The sequence below is a fragment of the Platalea leucorodia genome, assembly GCF_965183815.1.
Source record: "Platalea leucorodia genome assembly, chromosome: 2".
NCBI classification, from domain to species: domain Eukaryota; kingdom Metazoa; phylum Chordata; class Aves; order Pelecaniformes; family Threskiornithidae; genus Platalea; species Platalea leucorodia.
Genome location: NC_138824.1, coordinates 13,796,343 through 13,818,523, shown reverse-complemented (window position 1 = coordinate 13,818,523; position 22,181 = coordinate 13,796,343).

Genomic DNA, 22,181 nt, shown 5'->3' with positions numbered 1-22,181 from the left:
CCTCTATTCTTGTCCCTTTCTTCTGTGTATTGGTGCTATCTGCCTGGCACCTGGAGCTCAGCACTGGGGATGGCTCCTGAATCACATCCATGTCCCTGACACTGACTCATTTTGTGATCTTCAGAGATGACAGAACAATGCAAAAATTGTTCTTTCAATAAATAATTCAAGCATTCAGACTAGAATTCAAGCACTCATGGACCTGCTGAAAAATGCCACATACACTATTCCACCAAAAAATGGGAAAGTAACAGAGCCAGATTTATATTAGTGTCTTGGTAAGTATTGGCAGTCTCAGTTCTCATCCCCCAGCTGCTGTGAGTAGGAAGCTTCCTCTGTTCCTAGGACAGTCCTTTTAATGTATTTGTTTATGCCTAGGCTTTTCTGTCTGCAAAATGAATTTACCTGTCCTGCAGGGCTATGAAATTTAATTACTACATAAAAATAGTAGATGTAAATTTTTATAAAAGGAGGAAACATTCTTATCTTCGTCCTCATCCCCGTCCCCATCATTATGCTCATCCTCATCCTCATTCATATGATCATTATTCATCTCTTCTTTCTGTTATACTGTGCAAGGATATTACTTTTTCCCTCCTTTGAATTTATATCCTTTTTTTCCCCTAGCCCAGTCCATTTCTGCATGCAGCTTCCTTCTTTTGCCATCTATGTGAGAGTTGCAATAACCTCTTCTGTAACAAGTTATCTTGTCATTTTATCTCTTGCTATAAAGCGTTTTGAGAGGCTTTGTATGAAAGATGCTGTATGAAAATGAATTGAATTTTACTGTTTTAGCCTGAAGCAGGTGTTGCACTATGAGTTGATTCCCCTCCTCTCTCCCTTCTAGACTTAGCTTGTCATCTTTTTAAACAGATTTTACATTTTTGTTGTTTTTTTAAGTGTTATTTATCAATTCACCACACAAAACAACTTGGATTTAGCAGTTTTTAATCCTTCAATCCTAAACCCATCATTTTTAGTGAGGTCTTATTCTCATAAAATAAAATAAAAACTAAACCAAACCAGAACCCTGAGAATAACGGACCTGCAGAATCCAGTTGCCTCAACAAAGACCTCACAATGAGCCTGTGAGTCACAACACAACTGAAAAGACACACACAAAAAAGGCCAGGTTAGGGAAAGTCCCTAACGCAGGACCATTCTCTTCAGTACATTGATCTCTATAGTTTGTTTTTTAAATTTTCATCTCTGAGACTTTATGTCAACTGGTGACAAATTCTGTCATGTATTAAATAAATTTGATGATTTATTTCTCCTTCTAGTTTTATATTTATGAGGCAGTAATGGTGTCAGAATCTTCCGTGGGACTACCTGAGTAAGGAAATGAATATGAGTACAGGGATTTCTGTGTAAGATTTTATAACTCTCAGGCTCTGTGCTGGCCTAGGCAAAATTAATAGGAATGCTTCAGTCAAGTGTCCACAGCACCATCGCTGCTCATTAATGGACAGTCTCTGGCTCTTCAAGTTACCCAGCCAAAAAGGTCTGAGAGGACATCGCTCACCCCTTTGTTCACATCAGTAACTTAGATTCTGACATGGAAAGATAAGGTTTGAAGCTCTCATGGTGATTACTCAGACTAAACTTGCTGCATGGATGAAAGACTGTAATCCAAAGACAGAAAAGCATGACTTCACTGAAGTCAATATGAGTTTTACCACTGACTTCAGTGGAGACCATATTTCATCCCTGTTTATTAGTGCTTTCAGGAGTAAAAGTATTCACGAAATAAAGAACAATCCCGTACAAACAATACCCAACAAACAGTTCTGCACGAGCTGATTCTTTCCATCAGAACAAGACACCCCTGCTTGCAGATCAGTGGAAAAGAGGCAAAACTGAAAAAAACAGTAAGAATCTCAGACTTTTGAGGGATTAAGAACAAGAAAACAGGTAAATTCCAGAGAACCATGCAAGGAAAATGAATCAGTGACACTTGTGGAAGAAAGCTGACAATTCTGGTTACATGCTGTCTTCTCTGCTACATGCATCTTCTCCCTTGCCCCTTATCTTTAAAAGCTGTGTTTTCTTCCTTAAAAAAATCCCATCTCTTGCCACTTATTTCTCACTTAGAATCATAATACACTGTAATAATAGGATTTGTTACCATGTTAAATAATTGTGCATTCACAAATACAGGATTATGACTTTAGGTAGGGGATGTGATGATTAACTCATAGTAATCTAATGTACAGACATGAGTCAACATGTACCGACAGATCTCTGCAAAACCACGCAAGGTATCAATTGTCAAAGCCATCATGGGGATTTACTTATCCTTTTGAAATTATTGTGAATGCTTTTTCTTTATTTTTGTACTTCTGTATGTTTGGTAAGGTTGCAGTCTCCACAATGACAGAGACCCTCGAAAATACCTGGTTTACTGGATAACTACCACATGGATAGGTATTCCCATCATTACCCATGATATTTTGGTGCTACTTGTTCTCTCATAGGAAGAATACGGAATTGTGGGTGTGACAGACTGTTTTGCTGTTGGCAACGTCCTGCTCTTGCTAAAGACTGTCTTCTTTCCTTCAGAACTCCACTCTGAATAGTCTTTACTGGTCTACTTATTTTAGCGGGTCTTTAGTTACTGACAGAGTATATATGTGTGTAGAGAGGGATCTATTCAAATAAATTTTCCAAATTTGAGTGTTCAATTAGATCTTACATCTCCTTAGGCTCTCTACATAGAGGATAGAAAGAGAGAAATTCCACAAAATGACAAAATGCCCTGGACAATTACATATTTCTCCAGTAATTTTACAGAGAAATTATGGACGGTAGTCAGTGGACTACCACTCTTTTCTGAGGTGAAAGGAGCTTCTTACAAAGTTGATAGACACAAGAAAGCAAGAATAAATCTATCACAACTGTGACGCACTCATCAGGCTTAGACTTCTAAATTTAAACCTGTGAAAACAGTACCTCTTGGGTGTCTTCATCTCTTCTGAAACCCTGAAAAGCAAGTATCTGTTACTGGGTTGGAAAGGGCAGGGGTAATTTAGTTATCCATCTTTTTATTTCTGTTAATTGGTCATCGTAGTAAGGGGAAGCTTCTGGTATGAGTCTTGTCCTTTCTCCCTTCCATTTCCCACCAATAAGAAAAAATCTTCCATTCCTTTAACAACAAAAGTGTCCCATCTGAGGAAAAGTGTTTTTCAAGCTCAACACATCAAAACAGTTTAAATTAGGTCTCCGGACAAGCTGCAGTTCCATATCTCACCTGGGACTGATCTTCCTACTTATCTAAAGCCCTTAAATCATTACAGAACTGTTTAACACAGTTTGTCTGAAAGACTGCTGATTTCAGCACCTGTGGCTGTTGCCAAGGAATTTGTCCCACTGTTTACAAGTAAAAGGTTCTGGGAAACCTAGATTTGAACAGTTTTCTTCATTTTTCCCTTGACTTCAATTGCAAAGAATTTCTATAGCGCTTCAAGGAAAGAGCTCTGCCTTTCTAAAGGACACAATATTACTTCAAGTTTCATTCATGTAGCAATAAGGTATCCAGCATTATAGGGGTAAAGAGCAACAGGTCTTACCATTTGCTCAATGATCGAAGATATGAAAGGGGTTGAAGATCACTGGCATCTCTGTTGTACCCATTAGGGAGATAAACCATGTAGTTATTACTGGGATCTTTCTGCATCTTCTCCGATTAAGGCACTCAATGCAGCTTTAAGGGAGTTATCTGGAAAACTGAAAGGGTAACAACAACTCCTCCACTGTTCCAAATAAAAGAGAACTATGGAAGAGACAAAACTTCTGGTGAATTATCTGAAATGTAGTAAAAGTGCTGCTTTAAAATGATATGAGGAAAACGACTGGAGAGACAGAATGCATGACAGATCCATAGGTACATGGATGTGTGCCTGATGTCTTTCCAACAGTTGCATGTCCATATAAGAAAACTTGGAATGTGCATTATAAAAATGAGCTAGACTCTCACATGTTGGTATCATTCTTCCTCAGGAATCGGCCGTACAAGGGTGCGTACGTTTGGCACATTCTGCTTGCTCCAGTTTGGCTTTATTAAATTTCTGGTGAAAAATCAACAATATTCTTCAGGAGGGATCTTTGGGAGAAGGATTGCTCACTCTCCTAATGATTCTGAGAATAACAGAGTACAAAAAAACAAATAAATAAACAAAAAACTAGAGCACAAAGACCAGTATGTTAACCCTAATCAGGTAGGTGGAGTTAGTTGTTAGTGGTTCAGTTATTAACCTGAGACACATAATGCTTCAGTTCAGTTTGTCACTCAACTACATTCTTTTATTTGACCCCTGCTTTCAGTGGAAGACAAAGACGGTTATGGGTACCAAAGCTGGCTGAAAATGGGAATCTTTTAATCAACAGTTAGAACATTTTACTTTTTTTTCCCCACTTGACCAAGGAAAATCATTGCATGTTCTCAAATTGTCCTGTTTTATTACAAAGAGATATGTTTGAATTTCTGATGATAGACCCTTGGCCACAACATGTATGTTTTTCCATTCAAGTTTGTCAGAAGGGCTTCTTTTTAAGAAGTTACTATTATCAGCAAAGAAAGTAGAGCAAGAAAATGAACCTATCTATCTCCTGCATTTGTTTTAAGAAACACAATTGCTAAATGAAGATCAGAAGGCCCAATCCAACAGGATACTACCTGAAGCATCTGTTCCAGCTAGTGGATGCATACTCAGAAATTATTCTGCATACATATCTTTGAATCACTGAAGATCTGAAAAAGGTGGTTTTCGTTCTGATCAGTAGATGAAGGGAGGATACTTACAGAACTACAAAATCACGGACTGAGGCTGGAAGGCATCTCTGAAGATCATCTAGTCCAGTCCCCTGCACGAAGCAGGGTCTTCTAGTGCAGGCTGCCCAGGACTATGTCCAGTTGGGTTTTGAAACATCCAAGGATGAAGGCTTTACAACATCTCTGGGAACCTATTCTATTGTTTGACCACCCTCACTGTAAAATAGGGCTTGTTTGCTTGTTTGGTTTGCCTTTTTTTTTTTTTTTTCCTTGTATGAATTGTACTAAAATAAAGACTTAATACTGCAGTTTAGTATTAACATTTGGACCAAAGGTGAGAGATATGATTCAGGAGGAAAAATATTTTTTTTTTTTATTTTTTTGTGTGCATTCACTGCCTGTATTTATGGCACGAGTTATAAACTTGTGATGGTTCTTTCCAGGAGTACAGAAAGAGTACATAACAAACTGGGTCTCCAGGAGTGCCATGTCAGTAGTCGTCCTCTTCTCCCTTCCTCCCATAATGTGATTTTCATAGGAAGGAAAATTCAGGCATGTAGGTCAGATGGGTGCTGATCATATCTTGTATCTCTGTGTTTTGGGGATAAGAAGACACTCCAGCCTACACCTGCAGGTCAGTTTAGAAGTGGCCAAAGGGAGCACTGACAGTTCCAGAGGCATTTTACAGGAGCAGAGGACTGCAGGTGCTGGCTTGTCCTTGTGGCGAATGGCTTGGTGCTGACTAAGACTCCAGAGGTCACTTATAGTTTGCCCTGAAAATATGAGTTGTTAGAAAATTGTTTCACCTGCAATCTAAGCCATTTTCAGAAAGATTTATGCTCTGAATCAACTCTTTACAGCATGGCTTCTTTTGTTAGAAAAGCTTAAAGCACTAAAAGTACATTTTGGTTCATTTAGTTTTCTCTCTGAGATTTAAAACAAAGAAAAACCTTCTTGCTTTACAATGCAGCCCTTTTTGCCTCAATTTGGTGTTGGGTTTGGGTTTGGTTTTTTTGGGTTTTTTTTTGGCTGGGCTTTTTTTGGATGGTTTCAATCTGACAGATTTCACCATTAGCACAAAAAGCAAGCAAACAAAACTTATAGACTGGAGAGAAGTGGGAAGAAACAATTGTTCCAGAATTCTTCTCTTTCACCTCAACAGTTCTGTAGAATCCATACCTGCATATATGCTTGTGTATATACATATGCATATGTATAATATTAGTATATGTATAATATATAGGAAAGTCGAATTCTGGAATTGGAGAATTTATTCTGGAAGATTTCATTTTTCATGAAAACTTTGTGAAATCTTTAAGTCATCCCACTGCACACTACTCAAGGTTTTGAAATTTCAGAATTTTCCAGAGAATGGAAAATCCCTTACCTACTCTTGTTTTACTTGATAGCATAGTGTCAGATGTTCTTTAGCACCCTGAGCATTAACAGGACATGTGAGATTTTAACATCTCTATGTGCCAAGTGAGTAATGGCAGAGACTTTAATTAAAGTTATGCTTTGATTTACCCTATTAAAATGACAAAATTACATACACACAAAATATCTCAGAAGGTGTATGGATATAAAGGAGATGATTGATGCAGATAGGTTGATCAGTCCAAGAGCCAAACCAGGAGTCTGTGGGTCTTCTAGTTTGAAGGGAGACCAGGAACAAAAGGTTCACAGACAGTCGTGGTTGTACAAAACATTAGTCTAGGACTATTCTCAGTGAACCTGTTTTTCAACTAGTCAAACATAATCTGTAATATTTAATTTATTTTTTTAATCTGAGTTAAAAAACAGGTATTAAATAATGTCAACTCTATTCCAGTTAATGGATTATTTGAGGTTCTAACATATAATAAAGTGGGGACAAAGTGAAAGATATAGAGTAGAGGCAGAACCGGATGCATTATGAACAGGAAAACAGGGAAACAGAAACTTGATGCAATGGTCCAAAACAGAATTCAGAGAACTGCAAACAGTCATGGCATTTTAATTTATCTCAGAGAATGAAACCATGGCACAAAAAATAAGAAAAATCTCTCACATTTTCTGATGAGACAACTATATTTAAAGCGTTAAGGGCCTGGGGAAAATGATCAAGATTTCCTTCCTTTCTAACCATGCTTCTCTGCCAGATTGATAATGGCCATAAAGAAGCTCTTGGATAAAGCTGAACTGAGCAGTCAAAAAGCAGCTATTTAAAATGTTCAGAATCTGGAATTTTACTCTCTTTCCCAACTTTACACAGAAGCTAGCCTTAGGAGACACTTGGAAAACAGCCCTGCAGCTTTGTCATGGCATTTTTTTCTGCAGCTGAACATCATTTTCAGATAGAAATATCCTTTCCCTATGAGTTCTTGTCAAGGCCATGATGTCACCTGCGGTGACTGTGGCATTATTGCAAACATCAGTGGAACATGAAATGTGTGGTCTTAAGGGTGCGTGCTTATGAATACAAGCATGGCTATTCTGAACATATGCTGTATATCCAAAGGATATCTGTGATTAATATCTCCCAAGTGACAACTGTATAAAGGACCCTCTGCTCTGAAAGGAACAGGTCCATCACTGAAACTAAAGAATATAAAACCTTGTTAATGATACTTTATGCTGACATAGCACCTTTTTTCTAAAGATATCAGGCATTGTACTAATGTCAATGAGCTTCTCTGAGCATCCTTTCCTTGGAAAGCTTCATAGTCAAGAACCTAGGAGAGAAAGAAGTTTAGCAAGATTCCTCTAGCTGTCAAATTGTCCAACAGGTTTTGCATTCTCTTCCCCTTGCAGAATAGGCAGAGGCTTTTATTAACAGGTTTTTAGATTACCTCTCTGATTTTGGCTTTCTGAAATCATGCTGTTCAGGTACCTGATAATGGTCATGTCTTCTACTCTAAAAGACATGAGAATATTTCCCAAGAGAAGTATATACTGAAAAATAACAATGGAGCTTTAGACAGATTTTTCACATGCTGCCTGAATAAAGCAATACTGTACCAGGCCTGAGACTGTGTCCAAGACATCATGGAAAACTCTCCATGGGATATCAGAAAATTATAGTAAGTTTGAAAAGAATGATGAGGCACGGATATTGTTGCTCACTTTGCTTGCTCACAGGAATGGATGTCAAAAAGAGAAGTATGTCTCTTTTACAATATGACTGAGGTATTCTGTAAATCCAGTGTTATCAACAGTCATATTACAAATTTTGCGATATGATTTCTTTTTCTAGGTAGAGTTTGTGTAGTTATATGCTTACTTAAAGTTATCAGCATTCTTTTGAAAAAGGAAAAGCCTGATAATGTGACTCAAATGCATGTTATAATCTCAGCATTCATGATGGGAGAGCATAAAAATCCAATTTATATTACCATCTTAGTTTTTAACGTCTTTAATATTCTGAGAGGATGTTGGCTTTAGGTGATGAAAATAGCATTGCCGCAGAGGTATGTAGAGATAAAATGAGACCTTTGGAGATATAATGTAATCCCCTACTCCCTTTCTATAAAACATTTAGAATTGGTCCCTTTCTAACATAGGATGTAGGACTGATCCTTGATCTGGTGTAGTAAATGCCATGTCCCTCCAGTGTTGGCTTCAGAGAAGACTCCACAAGCCCCCAAGAAAGACAGAGAAGACCTCTTCTCTTCTCTTCTCTTCTCTTCTCTTCTCTTCTCTTCTCTTCTCTTCTCTTCTCTTCTCTTCTCTTCTCTTCTCTTCTCTTCTCTTCTCTTCTCTTCTCTTCTCTTCTCTTCTCTTCTCTTTCCTCCCTCCCTCCCTTCCCCTTCCATTTTCAGACAGTGACTTACATTGATTGCTGGGGTGAAAGTTTAGCAAGCTATTTGGGTTTAGTAACATGTAAGACTTGGAGACTTAAAATGTGGAGAGACCATAGGCCATTTGAAAAAGATAAGCTTGCCTTACCTTTACAGGCATCTAGGTGCTTGAGCTGTTAAGTTAGGATATCGAAACCCCATGTTCGAGTCCTTCTCTGTTCTGAAGCAGGCTGGCTACATGTGTTTCCCATGTTACAGGTGATGCTTGGGTCATAGGGTAGTGTTTGTCCTCCTTCTTCCCTCCTCAGTTACCTGCAATTCTCTATCCTCTCCCTCCCCTGCACATTACCGTTCTGCCCGATGGCCAAATATCTGGTATCTGTAGTGATTTCAAACGTAGGGAAAAACATATCATATCTAGTTCTAATATAGATTTTTTTTTTATACCTTGCTCTTGTGGTCACTGCCTGGTAAGGTAGTTTACATGCCAAAATTTTTAAGAATTTACCATTTTCTCTTTTTTTTCTGTTAGGCAATATTGAAGAAGTTCACAAAGGCTTTCTGTGAATTCTTCATCAAAAATTGTACAGAAGTTTTCCTCTGGTTATTTTTAGTATTGACAGATTTGAACTTAACTGCTCAACAGGACATAATTTTGTGGACCTTTGTCTTATCTTCCAGACAGGGTATCTTTGATAGATGCTGAAGTTTTGAGGTTTACTATTAACTGCATTCTTTTTCTCCTTGCAATATTTCAACCTTGGAAGTTCTCAGACAGAGCCTTTCAAGGTGGAAAAAAAGCTCACTGAGTGTTTAAAATATAAATAAAGTAACAGACATTTTCTACATAGTCTTTTAAAGAAAACAACTATTAAATTTTCTTGTGACTTTCTTCCAAGGCTTCTGTTAAACTGTCAAACTCTTTTCAGGCTTTTTCAACTCCATGTTTTTTGTGTGTGAAAGGAAGAGATGATCAACATTTTAGAAAAAAAAAAGCCTTTGAGAGTACAATGCAAACCTATTTGTGTGATAGAAGAATCTCAAATTGTAATCTTGCCAGAGTCCACTATTTGAAAGTTTCTAGTTTTCAGTGACAAGTGCCAAGTTCTGCTCTCTCAGAGATTTCTGGGTAACACCTGCATAGAGCTACATCAAAATATTGCTCCACTTGTGAAACTTTTCTTCCAGGTGCTACCCGGCTTGCAGAAAGGGGTGGGACTGTTTCCACAATTTATTAAAACTTCTGCACCATCAACCGTGTTGATACTGTAGGTTTATTACACAGATTTGATAAGAAATTAGCTCTTCCATGGAATCCTTATATGTCTTTGTCTTGCTCTGTTGGAGTTGGATAATGATCTTTTCAGGTCAGAGTTCTGCAGCGAAGTAGCTGGAGCTGAAGTCCCATAATTCAGAAGGGGGAAAAGGATGTGGGTAGGGGCTGGGACCCAGGACTGCAATGGGAGAGTCCAGAAAAACACCTGAGCTGAGGTGGGTGCTGTAACCCTTGTTTTATCAGGATACAAAACCTACTTCATTAGGGAGTCTGTCCCTCACTGTCTTTAAAAAGTAAAAGTGGATACTTTTTAAGAGTATTGGGAAGACAAAAGTACTATGGGGGTAAATATACTTCTATTTTCTTTATAATATTAATCATAGAGTGTTTCTAAAAAAGTTTTATGTTAGAGTATAGAAACACACTAAGGCAGGTGGGAAGAGAAGCAGGAGGAGAATTTCAAGTTGGTTAAGGAAAAAATTTCCATTCTGGTAAAAATACAACAAGAATTTTAGAGTTGAAGAAAAAATCCAGTGAAAATCAGTGATTTGGCAACAACAACAATGAAATTACAAATATGTGTCTGTGTCTGCAGGACTGTTTAAATCAGGGGGAAAAAAAGATAAAAATTTGAAAGGGTAAAAACGTTCCAAATTTTCAAAGAGACATTACTTTTGTTTCAATTTTTTTCTTCCATTTTTATATAAAACAAAAAGTATTTGAAAAAATGGAATATTTTGTTTTGGTTTGACCTGAATGATTTACTTGTTCAAAGCATGTTTTTATGGATGTGCCTGTGCAGAGCACAATGCATTATTCACAACTCAGTACTGTGGATTGTACTTCAAAAACAGGTCTACATTGGGATTTCACAAGATTTGCTCAAAAAATACAGATGGAATTGAGAAGGATTTTTTTAAAAAAACACACCAATAGGCAGGATGACCTTTGGGGACATGCAGTTCATTTTCTGTCAGTAATTCAGATACTTAGAATACCTTGTTCAGGATACTGAGATATAGCAGAAAAGCTGTAAAACCTGCTTAAACCCTAATGAGGGCTTTGGCAGAATGTGGTACTACAGCAATCTTTATTTTTTTTCCAAACAGATCTGAATGTTAATTAACTTTCAGTGCTTTATGGTTCATAAATTTTTCTCCTGCAAGTGCTATTCATGTGTTTACTCTTAAAGACCTGAGTAGGCCAAAGTTGGCATAAAAATGAATTTTCCTGTGCCGCTTTAAGCATATAGACCAGTGTTTACAAGATGAGGGTATTATGAGTTGTACTCACTGAAGTGACTGACCAATCAGAGTTCACAACTGGAAACTACAAACTCAGTCCCAACACTGGTACTGGCTTCAGATTAAAAATAGTTGGGGTTTCTCTGTTCTCAGTCTCAGGTTTACCTCAGACATAGTCCTGAGGTTTATAGAACCAGAAAAAGAAGTAGAAAAAGAAACTGGTAAGAAGGCAATCAGAACATTGCTGCCAAATCAACATTAATTTTATTAATAGGGTCATTCCCTTACTACTTCCAAATATTGAATTACAAAAATCAAAGCTTAGATGCACTTTTCATCTGGTAGTTTCAGAGTTCTGTGCCAATATGTTCAACATGGAATTAAATTTATCCCTTTTTTACAGATTGTTTTTATAAGTGCTATTTATTTTGATGTCAAAATTACCTTTTAGGTACCTCGCAAAATTTAAAGGCAGCTATAGTCATATAAAAATTAAACATCATTAACCATAAACTACCTATGAAGCTGCCCTCATCAAGCTGCCTACTGAATAACAATTTGTCATGCAGCAGTCTGGTGCTGCCCTATTTTCTTCTTTTCTAAGAAAAGCCTGGATAATTTCATTGGGTTTCTAACTTTTTTATCAGTTATAAAGGAAGCCAGCATTTGGCATTTTTGGAGCTACTCCTAATGCACCATGGCTTTCTTTCGTAATGAGTCAGGCTAAAGCTCTGTCCCACTGAAATTATTTAACAGACCTCAAAACTAAAGTTCAAATGCTGCTATAAACTTGCTGACACTTCAACACATTCAACAATTGCAGACGGTCTGTCCAAATCAACCACTTTAATCTCATCACATCTAATGACTTCTCATTAAGAAATTAAAAGGAAAAGTTTCTTCTTCTAAACAGAAGGCCCTGAAACATGCTTCAGTATTAAATATGTATGTATATATACCATGTATATATTATACAAATTTGTATGTATATGTGTATGCATGTGTATGTATATACACACAAACATATAGGAAAGTGAAACCAAGAAACTTGAAAATAGGAAGTACATCACATTAATACAACCAAAGTGTATTTCATTAATGACTGGCTTTCAGTCTTAGGAAATAAAGTCAGAAATATATAATAGCTGTAAGATCTTTCTTTCATTCTATGTGTTTTAAAGGTCTCTGAATGATGAAAAATAGTTGCTGTTGTGTTGATTGCTATTCTCCCTTCAGTTGCCCATTTAAATTCCATAATATTTTACCTGTCTGTACTTGCTATTTGAAATAAGAACATCTTTATTCTGCTTTGTCTCTTATTGGTTTCCAGTATTCTAGCAGAGCTGAGAATTCTCAATTGACAGGTCCCATTGTGTTCAGTTCCACATAAGCCTCCAGTAAGACACATCTCTCCCCCCACTAAAAGTTCATAGACTAAATGACAAACTGACAAAAAAATAAGTTATATAAAATATCTTCTGTGTTTTAGGGATAGGGAGAAAGGTTAGCAGAAGGAAATATGTCTTGCTCCTCAGTGCACACACAGCCAAATCAAGAACTGACTTTAGATCTCCTGGTTTCCTAGTGCCATCACTACAAGACCTTCAATCCTACCTTTGATTTAACTTTCTTTTATACTTTCCTTATGCACCTGCTGTTCAATATCAGGGTTTCAGATTCTACAGAATAACAAGGTGAGCATACAAATGTGCAAGGTTGTAGATGTAACCAAGATAATTAACATGGAGAGGCATGCTCAGCATATTTTTACTTTTTTTCTTCACAGATAACGACTTTCTTGCCTTTGAATTTAAGAGGTACCATATAGTATTCCTACTGCAATTAATTGATGAATACATTCTCCCCCCCAGAGTTTCTTCTTTGCCTAGAAACATGCCACTATGCAACCTAAATATGTATATTCAAAATAAGGAAAAGAATAAAGAGACAGAGAGACGAGAAGAAAAAAAAAAAAAAGAGAGGAACTAGCTGAAATGTGTCAGTTACAGTATTCGTATTCTGAATTTATTCTTCTAACCTCTCTTGAAATCCTAGAGAAATTCAGTGCTTCAGTTAAAACTGACCTTAGGCAGTTTCAACTCACATGATGATTATTTGCTCAGAAGTTCACTAAAGGTCTATTTGACTGTGGCAGTATTACAGGAGGTCATATTTTTTCAAAGACAAACTGTTCTTGAACAATTTTTACAATTTATTGGGCAGAAATAAGCTCTCTATCAATATCAACCACATACCTTCTTTTTTTCACATATTTCTCTTTAATTGTTTTCTATTGGTTTTTAATCACTATTTCTTGAAGATTTTACAAGAAAATGCACATTTTTTCTCAATAATAGAGTTCTTCATGCCCTCTGTTACAGTACTGCAAAACTGTGATAGATTATAATATCTTATGACATTCTCAGATTTTTAATTTTACAGTGTGTAGACCTGGGACCAAGCAGAGCAACAAGTATTACTATTTTCAAAGTATCTGGAAACTTTAAGTAGGATATAGGCCCATTGTGCTGGAACCTGGCCATATATTTGTAAGTTTCTGATTAGTTGCAGTTTGAAATATGAGATAATCATCCAAAGAATGAAACTATGTAAGAAATTTACAAAAAAAAAAAAAAAAAAAAAAAAAAAAAAAAGAATTAGATTCTGTTTTAGAATAATACTGTAGTTTTTTTTTGGCAAAAGCTGACAGATTGTTCTGATCAGACCTATTTGATCCCACAAAAAGTACTTCCCTCTTTGTTTTGTTTGTCAAGAATGTAAAATGGTACATAGGTATGAAAGCTGTTGCAATATAAGCATCAGTAAGTTGAAAATTAAAGACTTTTCATAGCTAGCTTTGTGAAGCTACTCCATTGAGCCTGAGCAGATACTCTGAGTTGTGCTATTGTGACAAGAATAAACACATTTCATGTAGAATACTTTTTTTTCTTTTTATTTTGGGTGTCATTCTCATTTTACAATAAATCTTTATTTTTCAAAATTCTCTGTGACAAAGTCCCAGATCCAGAAACCCTGGAAACCCAGTCTCTGTATCACAAGAAAAATAGTGTTTTGAGTGGGCTGCTGAGGAGTTAGGCAGGAAATAAAAGCTGAATTCTACTGGTACTTTGCCTAAAGAGAACTGTTACTGTGAAATGTTTCAAATTTTAAGAACCACTGGCTGGTTAAAAAATGTTTCATTATAATTTTTCCAACCAACCCTGTTTTTTTTTTTTATGGGAAAATAAATGAAAACTAAGGGAAAGCTTCTTTCCTTAAAGGAGCTAATGAAACAAAGAAATGTCCAGAAAAAGTAATATCCATTTTTCTAACACTCTGATGCAACACTCTCACAAAAACTGCACATTTATGATTGGCTCTACTTTTAACATCTTTATAGAAAATACATCTGAAGAATTATAAGCAAACATGTTTGGAAGGACTTTTTAGTAATCAACCACAACATAGAGGTTTCCATAGGAAAAATTATATTTCCATAGGAAAAAATTATATTAAACCAAACTTTCAGCTATTTACTCAAAAATTCTGCCTCTGGCAGAATTTATTCTTTATTCCAGAAAGTTTAGAGCAAGGGAGACACAAGATCCATAGAGCAAGAATTTTGGAGATGTTTCATTTAAAAAATATATTAAGACAAATAAGTGAGACAAATGTGTGGAGTAATACATTGTTAAAGAAACAGAAAGTGCCCTATACTGCAGTGCAGAAATGAGGAAACATACAAAAAATAGAAAAATTCAAAATTAAATAACTTATTTTTCTTGCCTAAGACATGGTTGTGGAGCTCATTACTACATGATATCAACAGGACAAGAAATTAGTGGAATTCAAAAGAAGGTGAAGAATGTATAGGAACTAGAAGAATAATAATTATATCAGTAATGAACATTTTTGAAAGGAGCAGAAACCTAATTCTTCAGCACTTAAAATTGAACTGGAGTTAGAAAGGAGACCTTTCCTGATGGCGATTAGCCTTTAATTGTTTATTACAGGGTTTTCCTGAAATTACTCAGGACATAGCAAGTTAATAGACAACATAAAACCACAGAGCTTATCCAGAATGGTGTCTGGTGTTATCATATTTGGAAGACTCCAGTTTTTCCCAATTCTTGTCAGTTACCACTATGTGGTTGAAATCATGATGTGTAAATAATTTGTAGGCACTAAGATTTTGGGTTTTATTGCTACAAAGCTCTTTGGATTGTAGAAATTATTCTTTCTGGTAATTTTTGGCTGGATTAAGAAAGGGAAAGAAAAAGATAGCTGTACTAAGTCCAATGCTTTTTTCTTCTTCATTGTCAGAAAGAATAAATAGAAACATTTGTACCACTTTTGCTAGCATACCTGCAGTTTTTTGTACTTGCATCATGTGCTCTTTCATTTTTTGTCTTTCTTGCATAAATAGTCCAAGACCCTTCAGTCTCTCCCTGCAGAAGCTGTAATGCCTCTCTCACATTCCTGTTTTCAGTAGAATGATATAAAAGAAAATGCTAGTCCTCACACATCATTATTTTGTGTAATTGGAATACAATATTTTTGGTATTATTTCCTATCCCTGTTCCTTACTAATCGTAGTGGTTTTTTTGCCTTTCAGCTGCTACTGAAAGCTAGGTTTGCAAAATGGTAAAAAGCATAATCAGTGGGATGAGCTGTGGAAAAAGATGCTGAGTAAGATCTGGATTTTAAAAAAAGATTTTAATGGAACAGATAAAAAGTTCTTTGGTACATGCCACCACAAAGGGTTTACACAAGTGTTTAAGTTTATATCATAGAATCATAGAATAGTTTGGGTTGGAAGGGATCTTTAAAGGTCATCTAGTCCACCCCCCCTACAATAAGCAGAAACATCTTCAACTAGATCAGGTTGCTCAGAGCCCCGTCCAACCTGACTCTGAATGTTTCCAGGGATGGGACATCAACGCCTCTTTGGGCAACCCGTTCCAGTGTTTCATCACCCTCATTGTAAAAAATTTCTTCCTTATATCTAGTCTAAAGCTACCCTTTTTTAGTTTAAAACCATTACCCCTTGTCCTATCTCAACAGGCCCTGATAAAAACTTTGTCCCCATCTTTCTTATAAGCCCCCTTTAAATACTGAAAGGCTGCAATAAGGTCACCCCACAGCCTTCTCTTCTCCAGAGTGAATAATGCCAACTCTCTCAGCCTTTCTTCATAGGAGAGGTGTTCCAGCCCTCTGATCATTTTTGTGGCTCTCCTACGGACCCACTCCAACAGGTCCACGTCTCTCCTCTGCTGAGGGCTCCAGAGCTGGACACAGTACTCCAGGTCGGGTCTCACCAGAGCAGAGTAGAGGGGCAGAATCACTTCCCTCGACCTGCTGGCCACGCTTCTTTTGATGCAGCCCAGGATACGGTTGGCTTTCTGGGCTGCGAGAGCACATTGCCGGCTCATGTCCAGCTTTTCATCCACTAGTACCCCCAAGTCCTTCTCGGCAGGGCTGCTCACCGTCCCTTCATCCCCCAGCCTGTATTGATACCGGGGGTTGCCCTAACCCAGGTGCAGGACCCTGCATTTGGCCTTGTTGAACCTCATGAGGTTCACATGGGCCCACTTCTTGAGCTTGTCCAGTTCCCTCTGGATGGCATCCTATCCCTCAAGCATGTCAACTGCACCACTTAGCTTGGTGTCATCTGCAAACTTGCTGAGGGTGTACTCGATCCCACTGTCTATGTCATTGATGAAGATATTAAACAGCACTGGCCCCAATACGGACCCCTGAGGGACACCACTCGTCACTGTTCTCCATCTGGACATCGAGCCATTGACCACTACCCTCTGGATGCGACCATCCAGCCAATTCCTCATCCACCTAACAGTCCGCCCATCAAATCCATATCTCTCCAATTTAGAGAGAAGGATGTTTTGGAGGACTGTGTCAAAGGCCTTACAGAAGTCCAGATAGACATCGTCTGTAGCTATTGCCTTGTCCATTGATGTAGTCACTCCATCATAGAAGGCCATTAGGTTGGTCAGGCAGGACTTGCCATCAGTGAAGCCATGCTAGCTGTCTCAAATCACCTGCCTGTCCTCCATGTGCCTTAGCATAGCTTCTAGGAGGATCTGTTCCATGATCTTCCCAGGCACAGAGGTGATGCTGACAGGTTGGTAATTCTCAGAATCCTCCTTTCTACCATTTTTAAAAATGGGTGCACGGTTTCCCTTTTTCCAGTCCCCAGGGACTTCACCTGACTGCCACGACTTTTGAAATATAATGGAGAGTGGCTCGGCAACTACCTCAGCCAATTCCCTCTGGACTCTGGGATGCATCTCATAAGGTCCCATAGACTTATGTATGTTCATGTTCCTCAGGTGGTCACAAGCCTGATCTTCTCTTGCAGTGCGAGGGACTTTGCTCCCCCAGTCCCCGTCTTGCGGTCCATCCACTCAAGAGGTGTGGGAAGACAGGTTGCCAGTAAAGACTGAGGCAAAGAAATTGTTGAGTACCTCAGCCTTCTCCTCGTCCATTGTTACCAGTTTGCCAGTCTTGCTTGTCAGGGGGGTATGCTTTCTTTGACATTCCTTTTCTGGCTGACATACCTGTAGAAGCCCTTCTTATTATTCTTTGCGTCCTTTGCCAAGTTCAGCTCGCTCCAACTGCACCTTGGCCTTCCTGACCCCATCCCTACACAACCGGGCAGTGTTCCTGTACTCTTCCCAGGATACCTGTCCCTGCTTCCACTGCCTGTGCATTTCCTTGTTGCCCTTTAATTTGACCAGCAGGTCTCAACTCAGCCATGCCAGTATCTTGCCTTCCTTTCTTATACCTGGGTGTCAAGAGCTCTTGTGATCCATGGAAAGCGTCCTTAAAGATTTGCTGTTTGTGTTCTGCTCCTTTGTCCCTGAGGGCAGTTTCCCAGAGAGTCCTATTGACTAACTCCTTGAATAGCTGGAATTTTTCTTTCCTAAAATTCAGGGTCCTGACTTTACTCTTCGCCTGTCCGATGTCCCTCAGGACTGCGAACTCCACCAGTGCCTGATCACTGCAGCCCAGGCTGCTTACAATCTTGACATCACTGATTAGCTAACTTGCATTGGTGACCAACAGGTCCAGTATCACATCCCTTCTGGTAGGGCTGTCTATTACCTGACCTAAGAAGTTATCCTCAGTGCATTCCAGGAGCCTCCTGGATTGCCTATAGCTCACTGTGCTACTTTTTCCAACAGATGTTGGGGTGGTTAAAGTCCCCCAGCAGGGTGAGAGCCTGCAAGTACAATGTCTCCTGTAGCTGGAGTAAGAAGGCTTCATCAATAGACTCCCCTTGATCAGGCGGTTTGTAGTAGACACAAACCACAAGGTTCCCTTTGTTGCCTTGGTCTCTGATTCTTACTCATAAACTTTCAACCTGCTCATGGCTATTCTTCAGAGACAGCTCTTCACATTCTATCGATTTCTTGATGTAGAGGGCAACACCTCCACCCCTCCTTCCTCTCCTATCCTTTCTGAATAGCCTATAGCCATCGATAGCAGCACTCCAGTCATGGAATTCGTCCCACCAAGTTTCAGTAATGGCAACTAGGTCATAGCTTTCTAGAAGCACGGTGGCTTCCAACTCCTCTTGTTTGCTGCCCATGCTGCGTGCATTGGCGTAGAGGCACTTCAGCTGGGCTGTCGGCCGTGTCACCTTCTTAGAGGAACACCCCTTAATTCCTTTGACGTATTTCACTGGTGTTTCCTTGTTGGCTCCGATTATCTCAGGATATGTGAGCATATCTATACCTTCGATGGTATAAATTAAGGACAAATGCCAGATTCTGCACCTGGGATGGTGTAATCCTGGATGTACATACAGACTGGGGGACAAGAGGCTGGTGTGCAGCCCTGCAGAAAGAGATGTGGGGGTTTTGGTTGATGGTAAACTCAATACAAGTCAACAATGTGCCCTGGAAGCCAAAAGCACCAGCCATATCTTGGGGTGCATTAAGCACAGTATAGCTAACCAGTGGAAAGAACTGTTTGTCCTACTATACTCAGCATTGGTGCGGCCTCACCTCAAGTACTGTGTGCAGTTTTAGACTCCACAATACAAGGATATAAAAATATTAGGATGTGTCCAAAAGAGGGCAAAGAAGATGGTGAAAGGACTACAGGGCATGACTTATGAGGAGCAGCTCCAGACATTAGGTTTGTTCAGCTTAGAGGAGAGGAGACTGAGGGGTCATCTCATTGCTGTCTACAGTTTTCTCATGAGGGGAAGCAGAGAGCGAGGTGCTGATCCCTTCTCTGTTGTATCTGGTGATAGGATGCGAGACGATGGCTTAAAGCTGTGTCAGCGTGTCCTGGTTTCAGCTGGATGGAGTTAATTTTCTTCCTAGTAGCTAGTATAGTGCTGTGTTTTGGATTTAGTACGAGAATAATGTTGATAACACACTGATGTTTTAGTTGTTGCCAAGTAGTGTTTGTGCTAGTCAAGGACTTTTCGGCTTCCCATGCTCTACCAGGTGCACAAGAAGTTGGGAGGGGACACAGCCAGGACAGCTGACCCAGACTGGCCAAAGGGCTATTTCATACCATATGATGTCATGCTTAGTATATAAAGCTAGGGGAAGAAGAAGGAAAGGGGGGGACATTCGGAGCGATGGCATTTGTCTTCCTAAGTAACTGTTACACGTGATGGAGCCCTGCTTTCCTGGAGATGGCTGAACACCTGCCTGCCAATGGGAAGTAGTGAATGAATTCCTTGTTTTGCTTTGCTTGCATGCATGGCTTTTGCTTTACCTATTAAACTGTCCTTATCTCAACCCATGAGTTTTCTCCCTTCTGATTCTCTCCCCTATCCCACCAAGGAGGGAGGGAGTGAGCAGATGTGGTGCTTAGTTGCCGGCTGGGGTCAAACAATGACACAGGGGAAATTCAGATTGGATATTGTGGAAAAGTTCTTCACTGAGAGGGTGGTCCAGCACTGGAACAAGCTCCCCAGGGAAGTGGTCCATGGCCCCATGCCTGTCAGTGTTCAAGAAGTGTTTGTACAATGCTCTTAGATATATGGTTTAACGTCTGGGTTGCTCTGCGTGGAGTCAGGAGTTAAACCCAATGATCCTCGTGGGTCCCTTCTGACTCTGGATATTCTATGGTTCTATGATTCTATGACATGATGAAGTGTTTTCTGAACTAAATTCACTAGGGTGAAAGCTGAATGGAAAAAAAGACCAGAAAGACTGGAGCCTAAATAGATAACATATCTGAGTAATGTGTTTAAGATGTTTATCAAACCCTTTCCATTCATGATAAAGAGGGTGACTGAAAATGTATATATTTGAACTCTGTGGAGAGTAATTAGTATTCTTGTATCAAACTTCACCTCCTGTTCCCTCTTCCAAATAACACCTGTTATTCATGATATAAGCTTTATAAAAGTCATTGTTTTCAGATAGTAGCAGCATAAATTCATCTGTTGTTCTTCAGGCTCCGTTTCATGTTTTACTTAATAAGAATACTATATCATTTTTTTTCCCTGAATTCCCACATAATTCTTTCTTCTGCAGCAAAGATCAATCAATTGGCATTACGTTACTCTTGATACAGATACCATATAATTCTGTAAAAAAAAAAATCAGCTTTGAACAAGGCCATAAGTCCTCTTGTTCAATTAGTTTCATAGAGACAATGGTTAATGAGATCAGGAAATGCTTGTGCAAAGGAATAGCTCCAGGAAGCTATTCATTTGAACAGACTAAGGGGCATATCTGGGGCTATTGTGTACTCCTTTCAAAGCCACCTCTTCTTTCTTTTTGAAGATGGAAACATGCTTTTCTTTGAAATCTGTTAAGACAAATGTCTTTCAGAGGCTGTGGGCTTGATCAAGAAAGGCAGGAAATCCCTACTCATTTTATTTGTATTTTATTGCATGAATTGCAGTTATTACTGGCCCTGTCTGATTTAATTTACAGTATTTTTCCTACACTTCAGCATAATCTATACATTCAAAAGATATCTGTGTGCTCAGCTGGCTTACAGTCTAATTCAGACTGGAAGGCATCTCAGGAGGTCTCTGGTCCAACCTCCTGCTCACAGCAGGGTCTGCTATGGGGTTGGACCAGTTTGTATCCAGTTATGTCTTGAAAACCTCAAAGGATGGAGACTGCACTGCCTCTCTCAGCAACCTGTGCCATGGCTTGACACTCCTCATGGGGAACAAGCTTTTTCATGTAGCCAGTCTGAACCTCTCATGTTTATACTTGTGTCCATTGTCTTTTATGAAGAGCATGGATCCAACTTCTTGATTACTCGTTGTAGGCACTGGGAGCTGCTGTTACGTCCCCTGAAGCCATCCTGCTCCTGGGTGACCAAGCCCAGCTCCTCCAGCCTCTCTTCACAGGAAAAGTGCTCCAGCCCCCAGAATCTTGGTGGTCTCCCTGAACTCCCTCCACTTTATCAATGTCTTTCCTATACTGGGGACCCAAAACAGTACCCAGCTGTGGTCTAACGTGTGCTGCGTTAAGGGCTTATTACCACACAGGAGAAGAGACTAGTGGTTTGATTTCAGTAACAATGCAACAGCATTACTTACCACCTTACTCAGATAATTGTGTATCTGAGGATTAGCTTAGTTTATAGATAATCATAGCCGCATCATCACATCATGGCCTGCTCTGCTGGCCTGTTTTCCATCCTGAATATACTGGTACCAGGCCTTCATAGACGTTAATGGAAAATCTCACACTTGTGGATTAGGGTTTTCTGTTTGTTGTTGTTGGTTTTTTTTTTTTTTTTTAGGGAAAAAAAACCCCAAACTTTGAAATAACTAATTTATATCTCTGCCATAATCCACCTGATGCTTATCAGTTGAGTGCTTATGGGTAAAGATCAGACGGAAGGCTAACAAGGCAGATATCCTGGTGGGAGTCTGTTACAGACCACTCAACCAGGATGAGGAAACAGATGAAGTATTCTACAAGCAGTTGGCTGAAGTCTCACAATCCTTAGCCCTTGTTCTTGTGGGAGACTTCAATTTACCAGATATCTGCTGGAAATACAACACAGCAGAGAGGAAGCAGTCTAGGAGGTTCCTGGAGTGTGTGGGAGAGAACTTCCTGACACAGCTGGTAAGCCAGCCAACCAGGGGAGATGCC